At 35.6% G+C, this 25,073-nt stretch overlaps 1 pseudogene; it reads right to left on the reverse strand.

Moving 5' to 3' along the window:
- Nucleotides 1-512: 512 nt before the first annotated feature.
- Nucleotides 513-1,834, reverse strand: LOC120214465 (annotated as a pseudogene).
- Nucleotides 1,835-25,073: the final 23,239 nt, after the last annotated feature.

A 25,073-nucleotide genomic window follows, 5' to 3' on the forward strand; every position in this document is an offset into this window, starting at 1 on the left:
ATTCTGAATCATTCAGAGTCTATCAAACAACATGTCACATTCAGGGCTAATTCATACAGAGCCTCTAAATCATTCAGCATTTGAATCATTCAGCGCTTAATCATTCTGAAGTAAACAAACAACCCCTAAATTAGTGTTTAATACATGGGTTTAGGCCAAAAAGTGAAATTCTAAAATTAGAGTTAGTTAATTGAGTTCGAGTCATTTGGGTTTAACCGTTTAGGCTGTTTTGATTTCGAATCATTTCAAATTAGGTTCAATTCGGGTTCGAGTTGATTTGTTTTTAAATAAATTGAATTCAGATTAGTCAAATTAAAATAATTAATTCTAATTGTCGGATCAACTTGTATCACATTCAAATTAATCGAATCAAATTTTTAATCTCGAATAAGAATTTGATAAGTGTATCTAAATTGGATTTACCCACACGGTTCATCTACTAAAAAGTATTAAGTGTTACATTTCATTGTGAATTCATCAAATACAAACTATCACCTAAATTTTAATATATTTTATTTTGAATTCATCAAATATAAATTCTGACCTAAATTTTGATAAAAGATTCTACTACTACATCAATCACCATTAACGTAGCGACAATCCTTTCGAATCTCCCCTTCGTCTTCAGTAAGCGGGTTGTTCTCCGACAACAACAATATAGCTCTTGCAAATTGGTCCTGGAAATATCCATTATCGGCAGCCATTTTCTCCACAAAAGGTGAAGTAGTTGGATAAGAAGCCAATTGCGGATCCACAAGGAGCAGTCCCTTGTGCTTCTGCAAGTTCTTATAGTAATTATTGTCCAAAATCATCGGCGTTTGTAGGTCATTTCTTGAGTACATAACTGACGTCGGATCTGGGTCCGGTGTCGGACACCATCGTTTAAGGTACTCGGCATGGTCGGGGTCCAACGTCGGATCAACAGTGGGGTAAAGTCTGTGTAATAAGTTCACACAATGAACTCGACCCACCGAGTCAGCTCTTCACAGAAACAAAATGTTCGGTCGTCGATTTAGTTAACGATTTATATGAAGTACGGATACATAATCTATCAATTTTTTAATACATTTATACCTAATAAAGCAATTGTTCTTTCAGTATCGATACCGATAAGAAAGCACCAATTCCATGGTATCATTGTGGTTGGTGATTGTGTTATCTACCTCCGTCAGGTAACTTTGCTTGCTATCTTTCCTACCGGTTCTCACTTCAATGCGTGGTCCTCCAAGCTGTAAATATCTAAATTATACGATAATTCGTAAATTTCATGAAATCAAGCTTATTTTATCACAAATACCATGACAATGCCATCTCTAGCATAAAGAGCGACTATATCAGCACAAGATACCGTCATGGGACATTCTTTCTCAAGAGCTTCTTCGATCGCATCGACGTACTTAAAATTTCTCATCCCGAAACTCCAATCGGATTGTTGCTCCGATTCGATTCCGTCCCTCGTCCGTAACAAGAGCAACGCATCACACGACTGCATCGACGAAACATCTCGGTTATAGAAAGGTATTTCAATCAATAAAACAATGAATATATATATAGATATACCTTAAACATGCAGTCATGGAAGAGATTTCTAAGCCAAGAGATTGCAGTATTTCCATGTTTGTTGTACAGCTTAATGACTTGCTGTTTGATAATCTCTTAGGAATTAGGGCAACTTTGAGCATAGTAGTTCAATTGGATATCACTTTTGACTGGAATAAAAGTGCAGGAGTAATGATAAGAGCAGAAAGATGAGGGTTGAGCAGCAATGGTGGGGATTGTTGAGAGTCATGTTTTTTTATAAATAATATTATTTGTTCGGTTTTAAAGTTTAGGGTTTAGGATTTAGATGGACGAAAATGTAAAGATTGTCGCAATGCCTTATATAAGGTTTGAGAAGAGCACTAGTTCCACCTACGCCACTTTCATTGGCATTTCCTCCATTCTGGTATAATTTCATTGTTGTGGCATACTTAAATTCAAACACACAATGATCAAGCATTATCATGTTAGTTTTTGTAATTTATTTTCTTCTAATCTTTATCTATTTATTTATCTATCGGTTATACAATAAACATATATATATTTCTTGTTTGTATTTATTATTATTTTACTAATTATTATAACGTGATAATACTACAAGTCATATTTAAAAATACTTTTATAGTTTAAGATAAATTTAATTTGATATTTGTTTAAAATTTTATGTTATGATCTTATTATCTCTAATTAATGTGTTCAAGATAGATACAAAACATATAAAATAAAAAAAATATATTTATCATTATCATTCATAAACTCTAGGATTAGAGTTAAAACGTTGACAAATATTCTTAAAAGATAATAAAACTAAATGAATATAAGATATGAATATCAAAATTAATCAATCATTTTTATTAAAATACATAAGAAAATCCAACTAAAATCTACTAACAATTAATTTGCCTAATAACATAAATAAGACACTGATCCTTCATCCTTTAATCAATCAAGATTAGAAGTTCATATCTTGACATTATAAATTCAACAAGTTATATTAGGAGGGTCGCAATAAACTTATGTAATATTATATTCAAAGTAACATATATTGATAAGTTAAATGTTGATGATTAAATTAAAAAAAATCGAATTGAAACCTCAATGACTAATGGTTTAGTGCAATGGCGGATGCAAAGTATGTTCAGGGTGAACATGTGGTCACCACTACAGCAAAACAAATTTATAGCCGTGGTTTTAGCGGCGGTTTTAGAGAAAACACCTTTAATTTTTTACATATAGCGGCGTTTTTAGACAAACGCCGCGATATCTTAATATATAGTGGCATTTTTGGGAAAATGCCACTATAAACTCATAATTTAGTGGCATTTATATAAAAAATGCCGCGATAGCCAGATATATAGTGGCTTTTTGTGAAATCGCCGCTAAAAATGCTTACTTTAGTGGCGTTTATGTAAACAAAATGGCCGTTATAGCTAGATATATAGCGACGTTTTTGTATAAATGCCGCTATAAACACATACTTTAATGGCGTTTATGTAAAAAACGCTGCTATAACCCGATATATAGTGGCGTTTGTGTAGCAAACGCGTACTTTAGTGGCGTTTTAGAAAAAACTCCTCGATAGACTTGGATAATAGTGTAACACCCCAACCCGTACTTGACCCGGATACGAGTTCGAGATGTCACATTGACTTTTTAAAACAATTTCCTTACAAAATGACTGAACATTTGAACTTATATTAATAAAATACAATAATATACTATTAAATTATGCCCCATTACAAAAATTTGAAAAAAATATGTACTTATGAACAGTACTATACGGTATGAACAATACAGTGAACAGTGTCATGAACAGTACCATGAACAGTGAAAAAAATCGAATATAAATTATGTATCGATTTAATCTTGAGAGGAAGCCCTCCACAAACTAATTCGCATGAATCCTTCTCTGTCAGAACTAACTCAGTCGCAAACGACTTAACTTATTGAACTCACACTCATATTCATACCCAATGCGATTCATCTGTTTCAAATTCAGAAATTTTTGCTTTATTTACCTGACAAATTGGTCTCTTATACACTTGTGCTTAAATTCTTTTAGGAACAAGGACCACGTCACTTGGTCACTTGTCATTCTCAAGGAGACGTCATTCCACCATGCTCTAGTTTACCCATTTAATAACAAAACTACTCAATTTAATCTTCTCCATTTTGGAGAAATGAAAACCTTCTAACATTATCTTCATATCATTTAACTAAAGGTCTGTAACAACAGAACATTCTTCACTTTCACTCTTGAGCTCGGGTGAACTTAACTCTTTTAACTATTTCGATACATTCATTCTATGAATTAAATAAGTAGAAAATGGAAAACACATCAGAATATCATTCAATTGTAGATGCTAATTTTTGTCTGGGGCTAGATCGGAGCAGACCCGAAGCAGAGCAATTGAAGGCCCAACTCAAGCCCACGTGAATACTCCCTGGAAAACTAAAAGCAGTTATCGGGAGTTAACAAAAGATGGGTTTTAGTTTTCTTAATATATCAGAAAGAAACTGTAAAGGAGGTGGGGGTCAGTTTTTAATGAGCAATTAACCACCAGAAACATAAGATTACACACAGAAGGAGAGCACAGAGCAAAAACGAGAGAGATATCAGCAACCCATCACCATTACGAGAAGAAAAAAGACCTTTTTTATTAGTTTTTTTTACATAATAGAGCAAGAACGAAAAATAGTGTGTAAAGTTTTATTTTTCGAAAGGCAATAGAAGCAAGTTTTGTTTTATATTATTCTCCCAACCGAAGGAAAGTTCACAAAGGGCAGTATCATCTTCTCAAGCCAAAAACAACACCAAATACATAATACAATCCAACAACGAAAGCAACACAAGCAATATAAGCAGGTTATTTTCTTCATATTTTAAAAATACTAAACGCACATTTTATCATTTTTCTTTCGAAGCTAGTAGAAATATAAAAGGGATAAATTAGTTTCTATTTACCTTTTCATGTTTCGGGTCTTGATCGGAGTTTGTTTCAGGCGTGACTCGTCTAGTCGTACTTTCATGGTGCAACAGCGTCGGTCGAGAGCATAAGTGAGGTATGTGGAGATTAAAAAATAGAAAACCGAAAAATAATCCAAAATTTTAAACTTTTCTCAAGGTTTTTAACAAACAGTGGATTTTCTTTTGGGGTATGTAATTAACAGGAAGAGTTTAGTGTTTACCTAGGAGTCGGTCGCCGGAGTTGAAGACGCCGGAGTGGAGAGACCCGAACAATAGAGAGTAACAGAGGTCGTTTGGTTTCGGTTAACAATCCAATAGCGATCGGGGTTTAATGTAGTCGTCGTTAGGGGGTCGGTAGGTGGCTATGGTGGTTGAGATTTCGAGCGTGGGAGAGTGGATAGGATTCTCAGCTGCGTGGGTTTGGAGAAGAGATAGGGGAGAATGGAGACTTGAACGACTATGCTTGAATGAGAGGAATGGTTAGTTTAAGTCTAGTTTTTTTTTTTAAATTAGGTTTTATATTAGGAATTATGGGTTATTCACCATTTGGGTCACACAAGGTTTCGTTTTAAGTCATTTTAGTCCTAGAGTCGAGTCTTTCATATTTTCAATTTGTTCTTTATACTTTATGCACATTTAATTATGGTCCACATTGTGATTATATTTTTTTCCGTAGTTTTAGACATTTAACCTCTGAATTGTTGCATTTTTCTTTTTAGTCCTGTTTATGTGTTTAGGGTTTATTCTAATTTTAGTCCTTTATGATGTTGATTTGTTTTAGTTTCATTGTTTATTTTGGTGTAATATTCATATGTCCATTTTAATTATTATTTTGTTTGTATTTAAAATTGTAGAGTTTGGTTTAATATAATTTAGTCCTTATTTTAATAGGTACAATTATTTCCTAAAATTTGTAATTTGAGAGGTTATGTTTTTGTTTGTTATGTTTAAGTCAAATTGGTACATTACATATCAATAAATATAGTTTATAATTTATAGTTATAACAAATATGTTAATGGAATTTTTGTATTAAAATGTCACGTTGTATGATATTTTTAATTTAGTTTAATTAATTTTGGCATGACATCCACTTTTTTTTCATAATTTGCATGATAGCCTCACGTGCATAACTCGACTTATTACATAATCGGACTAAGGGTAATACCCTTTTAATTTAAAATTATCTTGAGTGGCCTGTCTTAACTGATTAGAGGGTCGTTATAACCATTTTAAACTAAAAGTGTATCCCGAAAGTGAAACTAAAAAATCGATTCGTCACCTAAAATTTGGGAACAAAAGAAAAGGAAATGTTCGTTTATTTAAATTTATCGAGAAAAGGTTGTTATAACTTTTAAGATCTGGTCTCGATATTTGTAAATAATCGAACATTCTTTATCTTTCTAAAACGACTTGGTAATTTTAATTTAATTTATTTCAGTTCTTTTGAATGTTTTTAAATTTACATCTTTGTTTTATGGGATCAAAAATCAAATTAAATTCGAATTTGTAAAGTTCATTGCAAAGACGTTAATTAATCGACTAGGTACCGATTTAGGGCGCTGTGGGTGTGCTAATCCTTCCCCTCACGTAACCGACTCCCGAACTCAGATTTTGGTAACGCATACCTTAATTTGATGTTTCAATTAAAATTATTTTTTATTTAAAATAACAAACATTTTTGGGTGCCCAATCACACCCTAATCAAAGATTGGTGGAGACTCTTTGAACCGTATTTTTTTCGATCGTAAAGGAAATCCAAAAATTTTTCGAAACGAGAGGTTTTTAAATCACATTTGTTTTTAAATTAAAAATCAATTGAAAGAGGTAAATTAAAAATTAATGTGGTTTTCAAAATCTCACTTTTTAAGGAAAAAATCGTTTCGACAGCTTGGCGACTCCGCTGGGGAATTTGTTTTAGAGAGTCAGGCCGATAGTCGATTAATTAATTGTCTTTGCAATTGAAAATTATAAATTTGTTTTGATTTGGTTTTTGATCCCTTGTTTGGTTTTTAATAAGTTTTGTTTGTAATTTGATTTTTTTTTAATTTAATTCCATTAACTAATAAATAGTTATACATATTTGTTTGCTAATGGTTTTAGATTAATTGTGTGAATTTAGGAAATTTTGAGTGTTTTTATTGTGTTTTTTCGCTTTTCCTCACACACTACACATCTGCATTATCATAACATGAGCTAAAACCCCGCTCCGTCCTATTTAAGTAGGAGTGAGAGACTATGCCCTCGTGTGGTTTTCACCTCCGCATGGGATAGTAGATCGCTCTTGGAGCTCACACCTTATGGTTCTCGTGATGGTAATCACCTCCGAATGGACATAAGGAGGTGTGTTCCCTCGAAATTGAACTCGATCCCCTAAAGCCTGTGATGGGCCAGGATTGAGGGTTCGACAGCCCAAGGGGGCACCGGCAAGGACAATTCGAGAACCTATTACTTTAGAACCTAACCCAACATATAGTGAACATAGAGCCCAAATTTAGGTCGAGCCTAACCCGAACCTTAAGAATCCCGTGAGGAGGGTACACAAGGAAAAGCTTTTTTGAGTCATTTATTTTCGTTTTTCGAATAAATGCATACGAACTAGATATCATGCGGTTAGGTTTATTTTTCGAACAAGCATGCGAATTAGATATCATGCGGTTAGGATTTATTTTTGTGAATAACAAAGCATGAGGGTAGATATCATGTTGGGTAGGATATGATAAAGCATGATTGGGTAGCCAGCATGTGGGTAGGATTCTTGAACAAATTATTATCCCGACTTAATTGCTTTATGTTTACTAACCGATCTGTTGTTATCTTTGCCTTGTTCATTTTCCGTTTTGCATTGCACTATCCATTACATGACGTTGATTTGGGATCGATGTCCATATAGATGGCCAGTAATATGGAACGAATGGTTCAGAAAGAGGTTGAGGACAATACAGATGTTCTGAGGTGGTCGGAACAATCCCAACTGACCAACGGGGATAGTGTAATGCCTGGATATGTGTCGGAGTTATTTGGTTACACTCACATCAACGTACGTCAGAATGATCTGAGTGAACTAAAAGAGGTATGGGGAAGATGGGAAGCAGCCGACAAAGAGATGTTTTATCAGTTGTATGGTGATATTCCTTATCTTTTGGATGTTCCTATTGACCGAAATTTGTTTAGAGCGTTGGCACAGTTCTGTAATCCGGCTTATAGTTGTTTCACATTTGGTAGAGTGGATCTGACACCAATAATAGAGGAGTATCAAGCTTTGGTCCGTTGTCCGAGGTCCCAAATAGATAGAATATATACCAAGCTGCCAGTCACTCATTCATTTAAGAAGAAATTACTATTGATGACCGGAATGAATGAAGATTGGGTAGTTAGAAATATTAAGAAGAAGGGAGACAATGAGTGCATCTCTTGGGCTGCTCTGAAAGAAGTAATTGATCATTACCCTGATAAGAGAAAGAAGCCTGACTTGTTTGCTTTATGGATTTATGGGCTTGTTATTTTTCCAAAGGTGCTAGGATATGTAGACGTATCAGTCATTGACCTGTTTGAAAAATTAGACAAGCACGTGGATCACGTTTCATCCATTCTAGCTGAGACATTCCGGTCTTTGAGTTCTTGTAGGCGCGAAGGAGAAGGACGCTTTATAGGGTGTGCGCCTTTGTTACTAGTATGGATTCTAAGTCATTTAAAACATGTTGAAAGGGCACCAGGACGAATATTTCTAGATGGGTTTTTGCCTTTGAAGGACTTTCTTTCTAAAGAATGGCCTGGGGGCTTTACCGAAGAAAAATGGATGGTCATCTTCAAGGATATCAAAGATGGTGATATTTTGTGGCGAGCTCCATGGAATGTCTCTTCGGATATACTTTACCGATGTGGAGAGTGAGATTGGGTTCCTTTGCCAGGTATATGGGGTTCTGTTGGGTATGCACCGCTACTAGTTTCCAGACAGCATGGGATAAGGCAGTTCATTCCAGCCACATGGGACTTGGTAGGGTCAGATTTTGCATTCAAAGGAGATCAATATAAGGGTAAAGTTAAAGGGGTTGCTGAGGCCTGGAAGCAAACTCGTCGTGTAAATCTATTCACCTATGATCTCGAGTTATCTCAAGAGTACGAGCAGTGGAGAAGTGGTCGAGTAAATGACAACATCCCGATAGTGAATCCTGAAAATATTCAGCCGGTGGAGGAACAGTTGAGAGTGGTTCCATCTCCATTAGAGTTAGCTAAGCGCGATTTTGAAGCAGAATGGAGACAATGAAATGACTTTACAGAAGCTAGAAGATGAAGTGTATCAAAAGGGATTGGAGATTGACATTCAGAAGAGTAGAGCAGATCGAATTGAAAAAGTAAAGAAGCAACTTCGGCTAGACTTTGACGATCTTCGGTCAACTTATCAGCGAATGGTAAAAGCTCAGACAGGTTCTAGCTCGAGTAAGTCATCTGTCGAATGGAGGCAAGAAGTGGCGAGCCTCAAAAGAGTAGCCAGAGAGAGTCAAGAAGAGCTCAAGCAAAGCAGATACCAAGTTAAGATTTTATCGAAAGAAAAGGATTCTTTAGAGCAGCAGTTACAAGAGAGTCAAGCCCAGAATGAGAATTTAAAGGGGAAAATTTTAAGTTTAGAGACTGCATTACGACGATACCGAAGCGGGGAAGGTAGCTCGAGCCGTGGGGAGGTTGAAAGTTTGAAGAGACAAGTGAGTGAGCTTGAAGCCATGGTTCAAGATTTTTAGAGGCAAGAAAGTGAGCTATCGATAGTTCCTTATGAATGGGATATACAGTGGCGTTTTCGATGGGAGCGAGCTCAGGCAAGAGTTAAGCAAAGAGAGGACCTTATTGCTTGTTACTTAGGACATGCACGGAGAATAGCTCAATATTTGGTCATTATATGTGAGGAAGCTGCTGATGTGACTGAAGAACTGGATCCCGAGGCTGAAGAAAACCAGAAGATCGTGGAGTTGCTAGCACATGTACAGCAAATAGGAGAGATGGTGAAGATTTATTTGTGATATGTTTCAACTTTGTAATTGAACGTCGTTCTAATATAAAGAGTTGTTCTAAGGAGTCATTCCAGGATCAACACCCTGCATTTTGCATATTCATTTTTAATACATTTAAATTTTTGCATCGCATTTTATTCATTCATAATCATATATTTCATATTCATTAATAAATATCAGCGATAACAAAATGACTCTGTGACAGAGTAATACTGGAAAATGCCAAGCATACCTACAGAACCAGGAAGAAAGTTATGGAGGACAAACTTGCCCAAATTGAGAAGGCTCAATTGGAGTTACAAGATAATATCAAGAAAATGCAAGAAGACATGCTAAATGTGCAAAAGAAGATGTTTGCCAAGTTTGCGAGTATGTTGGAGGGAAGAAATCCGGAACATGGGAAAAGCCCTGTGCCAGGAGCTGTAACTGAGGACCCACTTTATCCTCCTGGGTTCACCCCAGAACAATCTCAGAACGTTCAAGTGACCCCTGTTCATGTCGGGAAGGTGCACATTAATCCAGTCGGTGCTTCTGTTAACGTACAACCTAGATCTAGTTCGTATCAGGAAGAAATCAATATCATCAAGTTCCAGACCTTGATGAAAAGCTAAGAAGACCAAAACAATTCGCTGGAAGAGAAATGGAAATAGTTAGAAAGAGAAGTCAGAGCCATGAAGGAAGATACCAGTGTCTATGGATTCGACGCGAAGGAATTAAGTCTAGTTCCAGATTTGGTTTTGCCTCCAAAGTTCAAGGTTCCTGATTTTGAGAAGTTTGATGGTACCAAGTGTCCCTCTGAGCATATCATGATGTTATGTAGGAAGATGACTGGATACATAGGGGACGATCAATTGTTGATACATTGTTTTCAGGAAAGCTTAACTGGTTCGGCAATCCGGTGGTATAACCAGCTGAGTAGAGCTAATATTAAATCGTGGAAAGACTTGTCTAAGTCCTTTCTTGAGCAATACAAACATGTAAAAGATGTTAGGCCCAATAGGATGATGTTGCAAGGAATGGAAAAGAAGTCTAACGAGAGTTTTAGATAATATGCTCAAAGATTGAGAGAGGTAGCGGTGCAAGTCCATCCACCATTGGAAGAGGAGGAAACAAATATACTTTTTATCAATACCTTAAGGACTCATTTTTTCTCGCATCTTATCGGTAATCCTTATCGAATTTTTACTGATGTAGTTACGGTGGGAGAAATGATTGAAATGGCGGTTAAGAGTGGAAAGCTCGAGGGAGGAGAGTCTAGTAAGAGGCCACCAATGAGGAAAAATGAAAATGAAGTCAGTAATATGAGGCAGTACGATTCTAATAACATCACTGTTTCCCGTCCTCAAGGAGCAGGGTCATCAACACAAAATGACAATAGACAAGGGGAAAGGGACCAGATGAGAGAGTCTCAATTTGATCCCATTCGATGACTTATAAGGAATTATTTCAGATTTTGTATGATCGGCATGTAGTTTCACCGTATCACGTGATACCAATACAACCTCATTTTCCCAAATGGTATGATACTAGTGCTCAGTGTGAGTACCATGTGGGGAATCCCGGGTATTCCATTGAGAATTGTACTGCGTTTAAGAAGGTTGTCCAAGCTTTGAGAACAAGGAATGTCATTAACTTTGGTGACAGTGAACAGCCGAATATAGCTCAAAATCTGTTGCTAAGCCATGCAGGGGCAGGAGTTAACACGATTACTGAAGAGAGAAAAAAGTGAATTGTAAGGAAGGTTAGTGATGTGGTATCACCCATGGTTGGGTGTGGTTCCAGATGGTTAAGGTAGGATTGTTGAAGCCCAGTTTGATAGGTGAACAATTTAATAGTGGAGAGGTATGCCAGTATCATAACAGTGAATGACACAGTATTCAACAATGTCCTGACTTCCTATCTTTGGTATAAGACATGATGGATAGTAAAGAAATTGAGTTCTTTAAAGATATTGTTGAAGAAGAGGAAGCGGAAGTTTACGCTTCAGAAGGATCATCTAAAAGGGTATACAATACTAGTTGTCCCCTAATCATTACTCCCAAGAATCGATTTCCTGAAATGGTAGCTCCGAAAGAGGTTATTACACCTCCATATCCATTCCCATATCGGGATAATAAACAAGTGCCTTGAAAATATGATTGCTAGATGGGAAATGTAACAAAAGTGAACGAGGAAGTAGATGAGGTGGGACACTTTACCAGAAGTGGTAGGTGTTATTCTCTTAATCCACCTAAAGATTCTGAGAAGAAGGTTGCGGTTGATAAGGGGAAAAAGGTTGATATTCAGATAAAATAAGATGGGCATGTTATCAATGAACCAGTAATTGAGAGTGAAGTGGGTAGAATTTTTGAAGTTTCTGAAGCACAGTGAGTACAGTGTTGTTAAACAGTTACACAAGTTGTCTGCCCGTATTTATGTTTTATCATTACTTTTGAGTTCAGAGGCCCATAGGAATGCTCTGTTAAAGGTTTTGAACCAGACTTTTGTTCCGAAAGAGTTGCCCATTAAAAAGTTGGACCGGTTAGTTTCCAATATACAAGCTAATAATTTTTTATCTTTTTCTGAGGATGAGATCCCTTCTGGGATGATTGGTAGTCAAAAGGCTTTGCATATCACAGTTAAGTGTAAAGGGCATGTGTTGTCCCGGGTTTTGGTTGATAATGGTTCGGCTTTGAATGTGGTGCCCTTAGTGACTCTGAAGAAACTTCCATTAGATAGTACACTTATGAGAATCTGCCAAAAGTGTGGTTCGAGCTTTCGATGAGACTAAAAGAGAAGTGTTGGGCAAGATTGATGTTCCTCTAACTATTGGTCCAGCAACTTATGAAGTTGAATTTCTCGTAATGGACATTATGCCTACGCACAACTGTTTGTTAGGAAGGCCTTGGATTCATCAGGCCGGTGCAGTTCCGTCCACATTGCACCAGAGACTGAAATTTGTGATTGATGGAAGGTTGGTATGTATTCATGCTGAAGAGGACATTATTGCTTCTGTTTCTACTACTACTCCGTATATTGAAGTAGATAGCAAGCGGTTGAGTGTTCTTTCAGATCGTTGAAGTTTGTTAATGCTACGTTTGTGGCTGAAGGCAAGAAGATACCAAATCCTAGACTGTCAAATTGTACCCAAATGGGACACAAGCTGACCCTTGAAAGAGGAGCAAAAGTTGGGAAAGGGTTAGGAAGTCAGTTACAAGGACTGGTGAATCCAATATGCCCTGTTACTAAAAGATCGGTTTGTTTGGGGTATCAGCCAACTTCGAGGGATAAGCTGAGGGGAATTAAGAAAGGTCAAGAAATGAGAAAGGCCAGATTGGCTGGTGAAGACCTTAGCTGGGAACCCATGACCTTCCCGCCATTGAGTAGTATTTTCATATCTGGAGGGCATATATTTCAAGGGAATTCAAGGAGTAATGAGACGATGGTTGAGAATGCCTTGGGAGATTTAGGCATTAATGTTATAACTGATGGTGAGTTTGAGGAAATGAGAGCTATGGGCATTTATCCTGCACCGTTCTTCGTGTTGAACAATTGGACCGCGGAAGAACTGCATGTAGTTTACAAATCTTTACAGAGTAATGCACTGGAACTTTCTCCCTGTTGTTCATACCCTGGGTCAATAGGTGATTTTATGTAAAGGGTTAATCTATTTGTTTTTTCTTGCTTTCAATAAAAGATGCATTCTGTTAGTTCCAAATGGCAAACATTCTCCTATGCATTTCATTCATTCATTCTTTGTTGTATATATGTATGCATTTATTTCTTTCTATTTATTTATATGGGAAAAGATCCTCCCATATGTATATATGTATATATATCTTCTCTTTCATTATTTTTTCAGGAGCTCAGATATCAATAATATGAATGCTAATGACTCTGACCCAGATATTGATTTCGAGAAGCCCATATGTCAAGGGGAGATAGAAGATTGTGATGATGATGAGGGATGTGAACTACTTTTTGAATTACTGAAAATGGTGGAGAATGAAGATAAGCAGATTCTACCTCATAAAGAGTCTACTGAGATTTTGAATTTGGGGACGGATGAGGATAAGAGAGAAGTAAAGATTGGAACCACTCTGTCAGTTGGAGGTTGACAAGATTTGATAAAATTGCTTCAAGAATACAAGGATGTGTTTGCTTGGTCATACGAAGATATGACAGGTTTATATACAGAGTTGGTTGTTCACAAACTACCAATAAAGCCTGAATGTAAGCTGGTACAACAAAAACTGAGAAGAATGAGACCTGAGATGTTGCTCAAGATTAAATAGGAAGTGAATAAATAATTTGATGCCGGGTTTCTTAAAGTGGCTAAATATCTTGAATGGGTGGCGAATATCCACCCAGTACCGAAAAAGGATGGGAAAGTTAGAATGTGTATCGACTACAGAGATCTCAACCGAGCTAGTCCAAACGATAATTTTCCTTTGCCACATATAGACACTCTAGTGGATAATACTGCTAGAAATTCTTTGTTCTCTTTTATGGATGGTTTCTCTGGCTACAATCAAATTAAGATGAACCCTGAAGATATGGAAAAAACAACGTTCGTTACCATATGGGGAACGTTTTGTTATAAAGTAATGCCGTTTGGACTGAAGAACGCAGGGGCAACATATCAAAGGGCCATGGTCACGTTATTTCACGACATGATGCATAAAGAAATAGAAGTTTATGTCGATGATATGATTGTCAAAGCTAAGACAGAGGAATAACATATTGTGAATTTGAGAAAACTCTTTAAAAGACTAAGAAGATGCCAACTAAAACTCAACCCAAATAAATGTACTTTTGGGGTGACATCTGGGAAGATGTTGGGATTCGTAGTGAGTCAAAAGGGAATTGAAATATACCCAGATAAAGTAAAAGCTATTCAAGACTTGCCAGCCCCACGAACACAAAAAGAAGTCAGAGGATTTTTGGGGAGATTGAATTATATAGCTCGGTTTATTTCACAGCTGACGGAAAAGTGTGATCCCATATTCCGCCTTCTTCGCAAGAATAATCAGGGGAATGGAGTGAGGATTTTCAAAGAGCTTTTGAAGCAGTGAAAAGATATTTGTCGAGTACTCCAATCTTGGCGCCACCCATCTCAGGCAAACCATTGATTCTGTATTTGTCGGTTTATGAAAATTCAATGGGGTATGTGCTGGGGCTACGTGAGCAATCTGAGAAGAAAGAAAGGGCTATTTATTATCTCAGCAAGAAGTTCACTGAATGTGAGACTAGAGACTCACCCATTGAAAAGTTGTGTTGCGCTTTAGTATGGGCTACCCGAAGGCTTAGGCAATATATGTTGTATCATACTATTTGGCTTATATCCAAGAGTGATCCCTTGAAATATCTAATGGGTGTGCCTGCGTTATCTGGAAGATTAGCGCGTTGGCAGATCCTATTGTCCGAATTTGACATCCAATGTAAACCAGACGGAATTAAAAAGTGCTATAGCAGAATTCATTGCAAGTAGGGCTTCGGAAGAATATGAGCCGTTGAGCTTTGATTTCCTAGATGAGGATTTAATGTCTATTTCAGTGGAAGAAGCAGTTACATCCACTAGTAAATATTGGAAGTTGAACTTCGATGGTGCTTCAAATGCCATGGGACATGGAATCGGCAATTTTGGTCTCACCAGAGGGAGAACATTATCCTTTCACCAGTCGGCTTAATTTTGATTGTACAAACAATATGGTCGAGTAAAAATGCTCAAGGTGTATGGGGATTCAGCTTTGGTAATATACCAGCTCAGAGGAGAATGAGAGACAAAAGATCCTAAGCTTATAGAATACCGTAAGTTGGTTATGGAACTTGTTGAAGAATTTGAAGAAGTAACTTTCAATTATCTCCCCAGAGAAGAGAATCAAATGGCAGATGCTTGGCCACACTGGTAACAACATTTAAGATGAGCGAGCATTCAAATATGTCACCCATTGAAATGAAGGCTTATGAGTATCCGGCCCATTATTTTAATATTAAGAGGAAGAAGATGGAAACCCTTGGTATTATGATATATTGCAATATATAAGGTATCAGAGTTATCCAGAACAAGCCACTGAGAATGATAAGAGAACCATTAGAAGAATGGCATCAGAGTATGTGCTTGATGGTGAGACTATACAAAAAAGCCTAGATCAGGTCCTGTTAAGGTGTGTTGACATGAAAGAAGCCAAGTTTATTCTTGAAGAAGTGCATGAGGGAATATGTGGTACCCATGCTAATGGGCATGCTATGGCTAGGCAGATTATGAGATTTGGGTATTATTGGTCAACTATGGAAACAAACTGTATCAAGTATGCCCGAAAATGTCACAAATGTCAGATTTATGGAGATAAGATACATACTCCTCCTCATCCGTTGCATGTAATGACAGCGCCGTGGCCATTTTCAATGTGGAGTATGGATGTTATTGGACAAATTTCGCCCAAAGCTTCAAATGGTCATCGCTTCATTCTGGTAGCCATAGATTACTTCACCAAGTGGGTAGAAGCAACTTCTTATGCAAATGTTACCCAGTCTACAATATGAAAATTCTTAAAAAATGAGATCATTTGTAGATATGGTTTACTAGAGAGGATTATCTCCGATAATGCGTTGAATTTAAACAATAAGATGATGGACTCGGACTGTAAACAGTTCAAAATAAGGCATCATAATTCCACCACTTATCGCCCAAAGATGAATGGGGCAGTAGAGGCGGCTAATAAGAACATCAAAAGGCTCATAGAGAAGATGACTGAGACCTATAAGGATTGGCATGAGAAGTTGCCATTTGCTTTGTTTGCTTATCGAACTTCAGTACGGACGTCAACTGGGGCAACTCCATTTTCTCTGGTATATGGGATGGAAGCTGTCTTACCTATTGAGGTAGAAATTCCCTCACTTCATATTTTTTCAGAGGTGAAGCTCAATGAGGCAGAATGGTTACAGGCTAGGTATGTCCAGTTGAATTTGATTGAAGAAAAGAGATTGAAAGCTATTTGTCATGGTCAGATGTACCAAAAACGTATGATACGAGCACATGGTAAGAAAGTTCATCTTCAAGAATTCTATGAAGGAGATTTGGTTCTTAAAAGGATTTTGTCTGTTCAGAAGGATTTCCGAGGAAAATGGATGCCCAACTGGGAAGGACCTTATGTTGTCAAGAAAGCCTTTTCCGGGGGAGCTCTAGTCTTAACTGAAATGGATGGATCGAAATTACCCTATCCAGTGAATTCCGACGCTATTAAGAGATATTTCGCTTAAAGAATAAATGGAAAAATGAAAAAATGAAAAAAATGAAAAAAAAGAAAAATGAGAAAAATGAAAAATGAAGGAAAAAATGAAAAGAAAATGAAATAGAAATGGGAAAATGGAAGAAAAAAGAAATGAAAAAATGATGAAAAATGAAAAATGAAAAAATAGAGAAAAATAAAAGGGGGTTCAAGATGAAAACCCGAAAAGGGCGTCTTGAAACCAAATGAGGTCTCAAGTTGAAAACTCGCAAAGGGCGACTTGAGTTTTGTTTAAATTCAGAATTCGTGCATGGGGGAGGTTCTGAATTTATTTTGGAAGTGGAATGAGCTCCTGATGTGGATAGTAACAATGACAGTTGGCGATCAGGGTTGAGACTAAAGATTAATGAGTCTTGATGAAAACAACCAGGAGAGAAATTGAATGCACATGAGATTCAATACTGGTTTAGGGCATCCAATGATGGGAGATTTGGGAGTTTAGAAGTAGCTTCACACTCTTAAGCATCATCACAATGTTAGAGATCCTTTCGACAGAAGCAACTCTCGAGACATTCTAACAGCGTGTCAGTTCAAAAGCATTTTCATTATTGATATTTAAAGACGCCTACTCTTTTGTTCTTTTACTGTTTCCAGTTAAAAGTTTTCCATGAAATTACCTAAAAATTCCATGCATTTATATATAAATAAAGAGATGTCTTTTCTTGTTAATTTACCTTTTGCAAACATCTTATTTTGAAAAGTTAAAACATGTAGCTTAACTTGAAGTACATAAGATCATTTTGTATTATTGTGCAAAAGGTTTTGGAAAATACAGGTATTCTGAAGCTGACAATGGTTTAAACATGTAAGCTTGTGTGGCTACGGGAAACTAAAACCTTGGAGTTCATAGAAAATCTCAGCCATTAAAAGATGACCCAAGGAGATTGTCATTTATCAAGAAGTTGGTCATGGGTACTAGTGGGTTTCAAGAAAGAAAGAAGTCAAGGCCCTGTTAAACCAAAGGATATGGTATTGAGATTGTCAACTGGGGTAAACTAGTCAAATGTCTTGTGCCCAAGACGAAACCGAGTTCCATTGAGATCAAAATGAGATGGTGTTCTTTCAAAGAAGAAAATACATTAAATTGCATAATTTCATACATTTTAGGCATGAATAGGATCATGTCATTCATAATTGCATGATGACTTAAGCATTTACAGGTTTCCCAAAGATAGTTGAAGATTGAAGATATTGAAGCATTGAGATGAAGATAACTAGTTTTGAGATCTTGAAAAGAATGATGTTTAGACGAAAACTAAGCCAAAGTAGATTCACGTATCCAATGGTTTCCAGACAAGTTTTCGCGATGGAGATGGATTTTCAGAAATTTTATCAAATTCTAAATTTTTGAGTATAATATTTTCAAACATACATTAATGATTGGTAATGTTTGATTTTCAGGTTGAACCTTCGAAACAATTCAAACTTAAGCCTTCACGGAAGAGTAGTGAAGCAAATCATCTATAAACCTTCACGGAAGAGTAGTGAAGCAAACTCGTTTGTTGAAGATTAAGTCCTATACTCTCTGAATGAATAGGGAGCGGACAAGTTCATTGAAGATTGTTCGAGTTCTATACTCTCTGAAGGAATAGAGAGCGGACCCATTTTATGAAGATTGTTCGAGTTCTATACTCTCTGAAGGAATAGAGAGCGGACCCGTTTTATGAAGATTATTCGAGTTCTATACTCTCAGAAGAAATAGAGAGCATACTCGTTTGTTGAAGATTGTTCGAGTTCTATACTCTTTGAAGGAATAGAGAGCGGACCCGTTTTATGAAGATTGTTCGAGTTCTATACTCCCTGAACGGATAGGGAGCAGACCCGTTTATTGAAGATTGTTCGAGTCTTATACTCACTAAATGAATAGGGAGCAGACACGTTTACCGAAGATTGTTTGAGTCTTATACTCCTTAAAAGAATAGGGAGAAGACCCGTTATTTGAAGATTTTTCAAGTCTCGTTTATCCAGAAGTAGTAGAGAAATGGATTAATCTTTTAAGTTCTAATGGTTGGACAAACTTGATCATCTATTGATCTTTGCTCTATTCTCGTTGAACAATAATGAGCAAAGAGGGGCAGCTGTAGATGCTCGTTTTGTCCGGGGATAGATCGGAGCAGACCCAAAACAGAGCAATTGAAGGCCCAACTCAAGCCCACGTGAATACTCCCTGGAAAACTAAAAGCAGTTATCGGGAGTTAACAAAAGATGGATTTTAGTTTTCTTAATATATCAGAAAGAAACTGTAAAGGATGTGGGGGTCAGTTTTTAATGAGCAATTAACCACTAGAAACAGAGGATTACACATAGAAGGAGAGAACAGAGAAAAAATGAGAGAGATATCAGCAACCCATCACCATTACGAGAAGAAAAAAGACCTTTTTTATTAGTTTTTTTTTACATAATAGAGCAAGAACGAAAAACAGTGTGTAAGTTTATTTTCCAAAAGGCAATAGAAGCAAGTTTTGTTTTATTATTCTCCCAACCGAAGGAAAGTTCACAAAAGGCAGTATCATCTTCTCAAGCCAAAAACAACACCAAATACAGAATACAATCCAACAACGAAAACAACACAAGCAGGTTATTTTCTTTATATTTTAGAAATACTAAACGCACATGTTTATCGTTTTTCTTTCGAAGCTAGTAGAAATATAAAAGGGATAAATTAGTTTATTTTACCTTTTCCTGTTTCGGGTCTCGATCGAGTTTGTTTCAGTCGTGACTCGTCTAGTCGTACTTTCATGGTGCGGCAGCGTCGGTCGATAGCATAGGTGAGGTATGTGGAGATTAAAAAATAGAAAACTAAAAAAATAATCCAAAATTTCAAACTTTTCTCAAGGTTTTTAACAAACAGTGGATTTTCTTTTGGGGTATGTAATAAAAGGAAGAGTTTAGTGTTTACCTAGGAGTCGGTCGCCAGAGTTGAAGCCGCGGAGTGAAGAGACCGAACAATAGAGAGTAACAGAGGTCGTTTGGTTTCGGTTAATAGTCCAATAGCGGTCGGGGTTTAATGTAGTCACCGTTAGGGGGTCGGTAGGTGGCTATGGTGGTTGAGATTTCGAGCGTGGGATAGTGGATAGGATTCTCAGCTGCGTGGGTTTGGAGAAGAGATAGGGGAGAATGGAGACTTGAACGGCTATGCTTGAATTAAGTCTAGTTTTTTTAAATTAGGTTTTATATTAGGAATTATGGGTTATTCACCATTTGGGTCACATAAGGTTTCGTTTTAAGTCATTTTAGTCCTAGAGTCGAGTCTTTCATATTTTCAATTTGTTCTTTATACTTTACGCACATTTAATTATGGTCCACATTGTGATTGTATTTATTTTTCACAGTTTTAGACATTTAACCTCTGAATTGTTGCATGTTTCTTTTTAGTCATGTTTATGTGTTTAGGGTTTATTTTAATTTTAGTCCTTTATGATGTTGATTTGTTTTAGTTTCATTGTTTATTTTGGTGTAATATCCATATGTCCATTTTAATTATTATTTTGTTTGTATTTAAAATTGTAGAGTTTGGTTTAATATAATTTAGTCCTTATTTTAATAGGTACAAATATTTCCTAAAATTTGTAATTTGAGAGGTTATGTTTTTGTTTGTTATGTTTAAGTCACATTGGTACATTACATATCAATAAATATAGTTTATAATTTATAGTTATAACAAATATGTTAATGGAATTTTTGTATTAAAATGTCACGTTGTATGATATTTTTAATTTAGTTTAATTAATTTTGGCATGACATCCACTTTTTGCATAATTTGCATGATAGCCTCACGTGCATAACTCGACTTATTACATAATCGGACTAAGGATAATACACTTTTAATTTAAAATTGTCTTGAGTGGCCTGTCTTAACTGATTAGAGGGTCGTTATGACCATTTTAAATTAAAAGTGTATCCCGAAAGTGAAACTAAAATATCGATTCGTCACCTAAAATTTGGGAACGAAAGAAAAAGAAATGTTCGTTTATTTAAATTTATCGAGAAAAGGTTGTTATAACTTTTAAGATATGGTCTCGATATTTGTAAATAATCGAATATTCTTTATCTTTCTAAAACGACTTGGTAATTTTAATTTAATTTATTTGAGTGCTTTTGAATGTTTTTAAATTTACATCTTTGTTTTATGGGATCAAAAATCAAATTAAATTCGAATTTGTAAAGTTCTTTGCAAACACGTTAATTAATCGACTAGGTACCGATTTAGGGTGCTGTGGGGGTGCTAATCCTTCCCCACACGTAACCGACTCCAGAACTCGGATTTTGGTAACGCATACCTTAATTTTTTGTTTTAATTAAAATTAATTTTTATTTAAAATAACAAACATTTTTGGGTACCCAATCACACCCTAATCAAAGATTGGCGGCGACTCTTTGAACCGTATTTTTTTCGATCGTAAAGGAAATCCAAAATTTTTCGAAACGAGAGGTTTTTAAATCGCATTTGTTTTTAAATTAAAAATCAATTGAAAGAGGTAAATTAAAAATTAACGTGGTTTTCAAAATCTCACTTTTAAAGAAAAAAATCGTTTCGACATCAATACCCTGAAAACATTCTTTAATCTTATACAGGCACTCCTTGAGGTGTTTGCTCTTCTCCCTGCCTGACCAGGGCAGATGAATGCTATTACCTTCAAGTCTATCACCTTGTGCTTCACTTTGAAAGCTCTCATGAACATACATCTAATATAACATAACACTTTAACTCTATTATCAAGACATCATACTCCTTACACTATCATATCAGAAATTATTTCACTTTGTGTTGGCATGTATATTTCTTAAAACACTTTTGACTTTGTTTTTAGCCTATAATCTGCTAAACCGTAGCTCTGATACCATTAAATGTAACACCCCAACCCGTACCCGACCCGGATACGAGTTCGAGATGTTACATTGACTTTTTAAAACAATTTCCTTACAAAATAACTGAACATTTGAACTTATATTAATAAAATACAATAATATATACCATTAAATTATGCTTCATTATAAAAATTTGAAAAAAATATGTACTTATGAATAGTACTATACGGTACGAACAATACCGTGAACATTGTCATGAACATTATCATGAACAGTGAAAAATTTCGAATATAAATTATGTATCGATGCACTGCTACAGTGCTACTACAGTACTTTCGTAAAAATACGTATAAATTCATAAAAACGTAAGCTTCCATCCGTATAAATTACCATTTACATATACACATTTAAAATATTACATATAGGTTTTTAAACCAATTATTATTACAAAATACATACTACTTAATTCTTTTTTGATATGATCTTTGGAAAGGAGGAACTGACCTTTCTTGCATAACTTTTATCAATCATCTTCTTCTCGAAACTTACGTGTGAAACAATCACACGCTAAGTCATAGACTTAGTGAAGCATATAAAACATATAATAAAAATATAGAACATTTCATATAATAAAATGCATACATATACATATACCATCATCATCATAATCTTATCTCTATTTATCATATGATTTTTATACTTATCATTTCTGTATATCATAAACACACATAACATCATATAATTCATGTAACATATTTCATATCTCCAAAACATATATATCATATATATTGTTTTTGTTATTGTCTCTTTATTAGCCCGTGTACATTTTTGAGAACTTAAGGTATTCGAGTACATTGAGGTTGTGCACAAATGTTGTCACCACAACTCGTATAAATTGCACCGAAGTGCCACGTAGAATTTGCACCGAAGTGCCACGTAGAAATGCACCGTAGTGCCATATAAGATTGCCCATAAGGACCACATATAAATTCCTTAAGAATCATATACATATACCAATGATCAAATAGGTGTCTCAAAAGACCTCATACATGCTCCAAAGAATACATATACGTCCCCGAAGGACCACGTAGAATTTGTCCGAAGGATCGCGCAGACCCTCTACTCTTGGCATTCCAACTATACCTATAGCTCTCGTATCATATAACATGGGCATTTTTCTTATGCTTCATAAATTCATGTACTCATATCATTGCTCTTATGATCACATATTTCTTTTATTCTGTCACATATCACATGTGCATATAATCACGTAGTTTACTTTCATGTAATTCATGTCACTTTTCATATGATTTCATGTTCATATGTCACATTAGCTCATAGAATAACATGTCAGACATAACTCATGTATAATGATGCATATAACATATAATCATGTAGGTCATGTCACATAAGAATAACATATAAACTTATTCATATAAGCTCATATATCTCATGGTTCTTTCACATAGTTCACTATCACATTTGTATATCATATATCTTATAATATATTCTCATATTATCACTTATTTCCTTTATACCTATTTACCATCACATAATCATTTAACATATACACTCATAAGAATCACCTCAATCATATAACCTTTTAAGAGTTACTTCTTACCATAGTAACTCCGTCATTGGCTCATCGCAAGCCAATGTTTGATTAATAACATAAGTACAATTAAATTGTACTCACCTTAGCCTTGCTTTGATTTGATCTTAATTCTTTGATTGTTCCGGAACTTGTTTAGGCTCTATATCTACATAAACATGATTTTCAAGACAATTATCAGAAGCCTAAACCTTATAACTTGGTATTAATAACTTAGGCTAATTTAATGAAACAAAATTCCATTTTTCTTAGGGGGTTTATCGATGCACTATAGGGTGCATCGGTACCCAAAATAGCTTCGAATTTTTCATGCATCGATGCACCCCTTAATGCGTCGATTCACCTTCAAAATTTATCTTAGTGCATCGATACATACTCATAGTGTATCGATACACCTATCCAAAATAGGCTATTTTTACCCGAAATTCATCAATACTTCACCCAAATTTTCATGTATAAAATCCTTATTATGCTACTAAACTCATCTATAACAACTTTAACCAATTCCTATCATTCCAACACTTGATAATTTCCCAATTTTCATCCAAATTCTTAAAGTTAAAAATCATACCAAATTTTCCATGTTATCCAAACTTAATTCTAACACTTCTAACTTCTTATTCTCATGGATGACAAGTCAAATTCATCATCCAAATTCATTTAAACCTTCTTATTCAAAATTTCAATTAAAACCCCATTTTCTGTAATCTTTCATAACTTCTTCATCTTTTGATTTTAAGACAAATTAAGCTTTCCTTAAGCTTAATTATCATCTAAGGATCAAAACCCAACTTAAATTTCAGCTAATAATCAACAACGAAGAAATCGTACCTTTTGCTTGAGCTCTCACGTGGAGAAGGAAGAAGAAAGAAGAGAAGAAGAGAAGAAGAGAAGTGGAGAAAATATCTCATTCATCTTATCCCCTCATACATATATATCATCATTTTTTTAAAGTCAAATGACCATTTTTCCCTCTCATTCTTTTAATAATTACTAATAACCCTTCAGAAATTATTTTTAAATAAGTCATTGAACTATTCAACTTTTCCACTTTAATCATCAAATTCTGAAATTTTACAATTTAGTCACTAACCCGGTATTGAAGATGTTACAAATAGTGGTGTTTTTCATACACACGCCACAATTGACGCGTAAATAGTGGCGTTTGTTATACAAATGCTGCAAAAACGCATACATTAGTGGCGTTTTTTCTCAAAACGCCGCCAAATGATAAATATATCTCCAGTATTCTCATGCTTGATCCCTAAAATCTTTTGAACCTCTTCTTTAAAACTTCTTCTTCGTCCATTCTCTGGTACAACATCTTCTCCAACTCAGTGCGACGATCACCATCATCACGCCAAAAGCCTTATTTATCTTTGCCACGCACTATCCTTCTCGCTTTCATTTCTATTCTCTCGTCATTTTCTGATTTTCTCGTCATTTTCACTAAAGACGTCATTTTCTGTCTCTCCCAGCGACCAAATCGGGCCTCTCACCAGCGAGAGATTGTTACTTTCTTTTCCTCTTCGCCACTATAACACGAATCCAAGGTTTGTTCCCTTCTCTCACTACTGAACATTTTGATTTTTCTAAATCTGGGTATTTCTAGAAATGGGGGAAAACCAAGCCTACAAGGCTATGCAAAGAGAGTTGGCTCTTCCTCAGCTGGCGTTGAAGAGTTCGAGGATGGCATTGTTTGTACCCTTCCTCAGCTGTAAGTTGTAAACGACGTTCACATTGATTGTGAATTATTATTTTGTCTTGTTGGAAAATTGGATTATAATTATTTTGATGGCTACAAGTGTTAACTTCTTACACATATGGTTTATCTTCATGCATTTCTTGTTAAATGTGTAATCAAGCCCCA

This window comes from Hibiscus syriacus, unplaced genomic scaffold (genome assembly GCF_006381635.1).
Source record: "Hibiscus syriacus cultivar Baekdansim isolate YM2019G1 unplaced genomic scaffold, ASM638163v2 tig00110065_pilon, whole genome shotgun sequence".
Lineage (NCBI taxonomy): Eukaryota > Viridiplantae > Streptophyta > Magnoliopsida > Malvales > Malvaceae > Hibiscus > Hibiscus syriacus.